The 6,283-nt window shown below is 31.3% G+C and overlaps 1 long non-coding RNA gene across 1 annotated transcript; it reads right to left on the bottom strand.

Moving 5' to 3' along the window:
* Window positions 1-1,878: 1,878 nt before the first annotated feature.
* Window positions 1,879-3,893, bottom strand: LOC136234923 (uncharacterized). The gene is made up of 4 exons (XR_010691548.1): window positions 3,742-3,893; window positions 3,477-3,662; window positions 3,097-3,193; window positions 1,879-2,210 (listed from the first exon to the last, which is right to left on the bottom strand). It is a non-coding gene; the product is annotated as an uncharacterized lncRNA (long non-coding RNA).
* Between the last annotated feature and the right edge of the window lie 2,390 nt (window positions 3,894-6,283).

A 6,283-nucleotide genomic window follows, 5' to 3' on the forward strand; every position in this document is an offset into this window, starting at 1 on the left:
ATTTTTTAAATGTAATTTAATCGGTATTTTTTATGAACCATTGGATTATAATAAATCCAAATCCAATGGTCAATGAGTAAATAGTCCTTGCTCCTTAAGGAGCATGGGATCCGAACTGTATTACTTGTTATCCAAACTCTTACCGTTCTTTTTAACACAACTTTACTTTTTATCAAATAAACTTCTTTAATATTAAAAATAATTTATTTCAAGTGATACTTAATATTTTGTAGAATTATTATTTTGCAAAAAAAAATTGTCAAATTTACAAAAAAAAAAAATCAAATTCAAAATTAAAAAATATTTAAATTTTATTTATGTAAACTGCATGTAATATTCCTCTTTAAATCTAAGATTTATGATAAATTATAAAGTCAATTTATAAACAAAATTTAAATTTAAATTTGGATTAAAATAGCACTGAAATATATGGAAATGGTTCTAAAAGATTTAACATAGACATCGGGTCTAAGAAAAAAGATTTAGTTAAATTTATCTTTCAAATCGGATCAAATATTTTCGGATGTTATCATAAGTTCCTCTATATCCTCTACAGGTTAACCTTTTAAAGCTAGTTAAGAGTTTTCTAGAGAAAATGCCTTAATATCTAGAAGGTCCATTGACTCTTATACAGTGACATGTGTTTCTTACTTACTCATGTAGTATGAACATTTGCCTTTTACCGGTAAATAAACCGAAAAATCATTTCACCATATTTACCTAGAATTTTTTGAAAACTCTGTTATCTCACCCATCTTGTCATATCTCGAATTTCTCAGACAAACTTCTGATAACAAACAAAAGTCAGTTCAAGATTTCTTTTCCTCTTTAATTTGTTCTTCATCACTCTTCTTTTTCATTTTACCATCAAGAGATATTCTGAAAACATCAAAACGTCTCAAAGTCCAAGAGTCGTCTAAGGAAAATGCTACCCTTTTTTAGCGAGAAATCCAAATTCATCTTCTCTAAAAGAAAACCCAAAACACCCAAAAAAAACATGCAAAAATATTGCCACGAGATTCTAGGTTTTGGCGTCTACAATTGAAGACACCAAAGTCGAAGTCCTAATGATGAAAATCTTTCATCGATCACTATGGAAGTCCGAGATAACATTTAGGAAAAAAATGTCCTAGAAGACTAGAGGTTGTTCAACTGCAATCAGATAAATATTTATCACAGATGATATGTACAAAGACTATCGAAATTCACAAGCACTTTCCAACTGAGTTTAACCCAAAATCTCCAAATGCATGTCATGAGACCGACGGATACCCAGACCACCCTTGAGCTTCGATCTATAAACTGTATCTTAGTTAATCAGATGGAGCTTCCTACCCTTCTCAATTTCATCCCAAAGGAATTTTTTATTCAAGATGTCCATTTTATTCACTACTAGAAAATCATTGTTTACTGACGGAAATTTTCGTCAGTAAATACCTAAATTCCGTCAGTAAACCAATTTATTGACGGAACATTGACGGTTTGAAAAACGTGGATAAAACACACGTCAGTAAAAGATATTGACGGAATGCTGACGGAATTTATTGACGGATGCTGACGGAAATTCCGTCAAAGACTCTCACGTTTTTCTTGACAACGTTGTTCCGTCAGCATACTTTTTCCGTCAAAAATACATTTCTGATGGAAGATTCCGTCAGTAGGTTTGAAATCAGTTTTTTAATAAATAACAATTGATTTTATAATTAAAATTCATAATAAATATATAAATATTATTTGTTACATTAATATTATATTTGGATTGAAGGGAGCTAATAAATAAATAATAAATAAAAGTTGCACACATTTACATAAATTAACAATCTAATTTATAGAAACTTTGAATTGCACTTTGTATAGGATAAATGATTTGGAGTCCAACACAGAAGCATGCAAGTCCAGCAATAGTTGCTTTATCTTACATGTGAACTAGTTTACATGCCAAACATGAGAACTATCTATCTCATCCCTTTAAACTGTCAAGTGAACAACGTATAGACTGCACAGTTTGCTCAAATACAAATATATCATATAAAAGTGAGTTTTCTAAGGAGGCTATCTTCTAGTAAGTAGAAACAGCATTTGAATCATCATAAGAAAAAGGAAAATTACAATATGAAGGAAGAGTCTAACAAAATCATCACAAGGTATCTCCAAGTGAACCCATACTGAATGACACTTCGAACCCACTTTGAATTTGAGTAGTCTCTTCTCTACAGAAATGGCAACAGAGGAAAAGAAAATGATTAACCCTGTATGTGTAATTAGACAATGATTGATGATTTCCAAAAATAATATAAAGCATTTCTCAAGTATTAATATGAATCAGCAAAAGCTTATTCATTACAGAATAATTAGGATGTTGGCATATAATTTCCATATTTCTTAAAAAATGACCAATAGAAACAGTGAAATAAGAAATACACCACTGACAGATTACTCAACATAAAGAGAAAACGAACTTCATATATCCTTTTTCTACTTAATCCAGAAACAAGATTTAGCAACTTTTTGAATCCAAAATGATAGATTTTAATGCTTGTTCTCGAACAAAACAATAGAATTTAGGGGCAGGAATTATATGATTTACAAATGAGTTTCCTTCATCTGATGGCCTTTCAACAATTGGCCGATGAAACTCTACCACTGTCATCTGTTCAAGAACAATTTATATAAAATATATTAAACTTAGAAAAATGGAATTTTCTAGGTGGATTTTTGGAAATGATGAAACTTCCTACGGCCAGGAATCTAGCACTCTTTAATTCTTGTTTTTTCTTCCTTTCTTCTTTAATTCTTTTTTTTTTATAGTTCCTGATATCTACTATTGAAGTAAAATATTCTATGAGAGCTTTCATTGAAAATAGCATCAATAAAATGATAAAAAAACAGCTAAATTATAAAATCAAGGATCAATACCATGAGTGACATTCACATAATGAAGTTTTGAGTTTCTTATATCATAGCATAATTTAAAAGACATTTTTTAAAACGTGGTTCTAAATATTAGAGCAAAGATGTGTGAATCTTCAATAGCTAGTGAAGCTTTATCGATGATTTTACATTTACAAGGTATTGATAAAGATGGAAGCTAGTCACCTGCACAATTTGCACAAGATGCAAATACTGCTTGTTTATCAGGTGTTCAGGATATATTTGAAGTTCCGCACACTGAGACTCGAAAGAGATCAGAAAACTGCTAGAAACGTGCAAAATAGGAGCCAGAATTACTAAAAACCCAAAGAACCCCCTAAAACAGGAGCTACAAGGCCAAAAAAAGTGCTAGAAACCCCTTCATATGAGCCAAAGGCAACTAAAACAACATTAAACCCCTAAACCATAAAACGAACTCCATATAAACCCATATAAACCCAATCAGGTTAGTTATGGTCACATATATATAAATAAACAAATATTAATCCTTGAAAGTATATCAGAAATTTAACCAGAGAAATAGTATGAATCTCATAAGGAATTACCTAGAAGTGAGAAACAGAGATGGTCCAAAGAAATATGAAAAGCGTGAAGAAGAGCCATCCGTATCAGCAAGCTATAATTGTCAAAAGCACGAGAAGAATCGCGGTCTCGAAATCCAGAGATAACCCATCACTATAAGCAACCCAAACAGTCACATAAGTAACCTGACCCAGAGTTCAATAGAAAATCTGGCAAAACCAAAGCCAACATTAGAAAATTCGGGGACAAGAAGAAGAAAAAACATGAAAACAAGTGAGTTTTCTTTACCAGATGGATTCTCGAAAGGAAGCGAAGCTGAGGAGTCCTCAAACCAAAGCATGCAATCGTCACCATTAGAGGGGGGAAGCATAACATCGGTCGAATGAAGAGAAAAATTAGGTTTTCACGAGAGAGAGAGGAAACAAAGATGGAATAGAGATCGGCGGGCCAAAAGAGAGGAGAGAACCATAGAATGAAGAGAGAGACTGAAAAGAAAGAATTTATAGGGATAAAATTAGGGTTTGATCTGAGCCGTTGGATCAAATCATGATCAATGTTCAGATCCAATTTAAGATACAAAATTATCTCTTTGCCCCTATTTAATTTAAAATTACGAACAGGGCCTCATTTTCTTTAGGAAAACTCCAACAGGCCCCTTTAAGGCTCAATTTTTTTGCCCAAATCTTTTTTATTTAATTTTCTTTTAATTAACCTTTTAAGCACCGCCTCAGTTTTTTTTTAAGGGGAATTAATTAGTATTTAGGTTAATTAGGTGAGCTTTGCATTACGTTTTCAATTAATTTTCATTTCATTGCTTTTTTTTTTTGTTCAATTTAATTTAATTATTAGTGAAATTAGTTTTTATAATTGGGATAAGGTAGCAAAATAGATCTCAGGTTTTTGGAGAAGTACCAATTTAGACTTAACGTTCAAAATAGTACCAATATAGGCTTAACGTTTACAATATAGCATCAATTTAGGTCTCACGTACAAAATAGCACCAATATAAAAAGATAACATATAAAGTTAATACAAAAATAATATAATATGATTAATTTAATTGTGACGTTTAGCTTAAATTTGATATATTTTTGTAAACGTTAAGCTTAAATTCATATTATTTTGTAAACGTTAAGCCTATATTGGTGCTATTTTGTACGTGAGGCCTAAATTGATGCTATATTGTAGACGTTAAGCCTAAATTAATATTAAGTTGTAAACGTTAAGCCTATATTGGTGCTATTTTGAACGTTGAGCCTAAATTGGCACTTGCCTAAAAACCTTAGGTCTGGTACCTTATCCCTTTTATAATCAATTTATTGTTACGTGCAACTTTGTTGACTGAGTTTTTTTTTCTTACAATATGCTAACTAACCAGATTTTTCTAAATGTTCAATGTGCTCAAAACGTCTTAGTGTACACATTTCTTTTTCCTTTAAAATAAAATCTTTCTTAGTTTTAATTAAGTTTTACCATATATCTATGATTATTGGGATAAAATAAAATATTAACATACAAATATATAATTATAATTAATATAAAATATAATACTAATAATCTTTATGTCTTTTTATTGAATAAAATTGGGGTTAAATTGACGTAATTTTATAAACATTCGGGTTATATTGGTGAGTTAAATTGAATCTTTCCGAATAACCTTAAAGTCATTTTAGTATTTCTCCCTATAAAAAAAAAATTCAAATAGAAATATTATTTTAAAAAATTTACCTATAACCAAAATAAAATTAAGGATTTAAGTTAGAATAATATGATTTATGGTTTTAAAATGTGAGAATATATTAATTTTTCACATATTAATGACTTAAATGTTTCTGACAGAATTTCGTCATAATTCCGTCAGAATGCCTTGACGGAATATACTTTCATCAAAATATAACGTCAGAAAAAAAGCGGGAATGTTCCCGCCATTATATTTTGACGGAATTATCATTCCGTCAGACAATTCCGTCAGAACATATTGACAGAATACATTTTGAAAAAGTTTATTGACGGAATCCATTCCGTCAGAAAATTCCGTCAGTAATTGGGATTTTTCTAGTAGTGATTGTAAGTGGTAATAGGGAGGACCGTCATTTGCATCGTATATATTGGGATAGCGGGGAGGATCTTTTACCGTTCCAAAGAACATTCATGGACGAAGCAACTACACAACTTATAAGTAAGTCCACCCAAAGCTGATTGAGCCCTAACAGAATCACCCGTGTGAACTGCCAATTAGTATGTTCATATGCCTTCTCCAAGTCTAGCTTAAGAACCATCCAACCTTTATGGCGTTTTTGTAGCGCATAGAATGAATAGTTTGTTGTAAAATAATTATATTGTTAGTAATTTGGCAACCTAGAATGAAGTTTGCCTGGGTCGGACTCATAATCAAATGCAAGTGAGGTTTCAATCTATTGACAATATACTTAGTAATGGCCTTATAAAGGATGTTACGAAGAATAATAGGGCAAAACTAAGAAACATTTTCAAGAACTACAATTTTTGGAATCACCTTGAGCAAAGTTTTGTTCCAAGAATCTATCATAACCCTTGAATTCAATATGTTGCAAACCGAGGAGCAAATCTAATCTCGAATCTGATCCCAAAGTTTCTAGTAAAACACAGCATGAAACTCATTAGGACTAGGTGCTTCGAAAGGGGCCATAGTAAAAATTGTGCATCTCACCTCAATAGCGTCAAAAGGTCAACTAAGATCATTTTGCACCTAGGACTTAAACAGGAAAATGAAGAGCTAGTCACGAGGGCTGGTCTACAACTCACCTCTTCCAAATAAAAATTCATAAAATACTCGAGAACTAATACTTCA

This window comes from Euphorbia lathyris, chromosome 7, assembly GCF_963576675.1.
Source record: "Euphorbia lathyris chromosome 7, ddEupLath1.1, whole genome shotgun sequence".
In the NCBI taxonomy this organism is placed as follows: domain Eukaryota; kingdom Viridiplantae; phylum Streptophyta; class Magnoliopsida; order Malpighiales; family Euphorbiaceae; genus Euphorbia; species Euphorbia lathyris.